We start from the raw sequence: 940 nt of genomic DNA, 5'->3' as shown, positions 1-940 counted from the left end.
ATCTTACAGCAACACGTCCTGACATTTTAAACGCTGTAAGAATTTTATCCAGATTTATGCATTGTGCAAGTGAATTCATCTCAGGGCAGCCAAAAGAGTAATTCGATATGTCAAGGTTACAAGTGGGTATTAAATTCACAAGAAGTAAGGAGTTCAAGTTGATCGGTTTCTCTGATAGTGACTGGGGAGGTTCCATTGATGATATGAAGAGTACTTCTGGCTATTGTTTTACTCTTGGATCAAGTATTTTCTCATGGAATTCGAAGAAGCAAGAAACAGTAGCTCAATCTACTGCTGAAGCAGAATTTGTTGTTGCAAAAACTGCTGTAAATCAAGCATTATGACTGAGAAAGATTTTAATTGATCTTAATATGGAGCAGAATGAAAGTACTGAGATTTTTGTTGACAACCAAGCTGCTATTGTCATTTCTCATAATCCTGTGTTTCATGGAAAAACTAAGCATTTTAATACCAAGTTGTTTTTTCTAAGATAAGTTTAGAAAAAAAAAATGTGACTGACTTATTGCGAATCTGAAGATCAGTTGGCAGAATTGTTCACAAAGCCACTTCCAGTTAGCAGGTTTGAATTTCTAAGGCAGAAAATTGGTGTTTGTAGCTCCTAAGACAAGGAGTGTTGGAATATTTGCTTAGGAGTGCCTAGGATTAAGGAATTAGTTTTATTTTCTTTAAATCTTGTTTTAAAGTTTTGATTTCTTTTAGCTATTTTTATGGAAGTTAATTAGGGAGCATTAGTTACTTTCGTTTTTCTCTTCTTTGTATTGGGCGACAATTTAAAATATATGTGCTGCTATTTTTTTTGAATCAAGAACAATCAAGCTTTTTCATATTTCTTCAGAAAAAAAAAATGTGACTCTGAATTTATTGCAAATCTGAAGATCAGTTGACAGAATTGTTCACAAAGCCACTTCCAGTTAGCAGG

This window comes from Phalaenopsis equestris, unplaced genomic scaffold, assembly GCF_001263595.1.
Source record: "Phalaenopsis equestris unplaced genomic scaffold, ASM126359v1 Scaffold000002, whole genome shotgun sequence".
Classification (NCBI taxonomy): domain Eukaryota; kingdom Viridiplantae; phylum Streptophyta; class Magnoliopsida; order Asparagales; family Orchidaceae; genus Phalaenopsis; species Phalaenopsis equestris.
The sequence above is the reverse complement of the archived record's forward strand: the minus strand, read 5'-3'. Positions refer to the sequence as shown.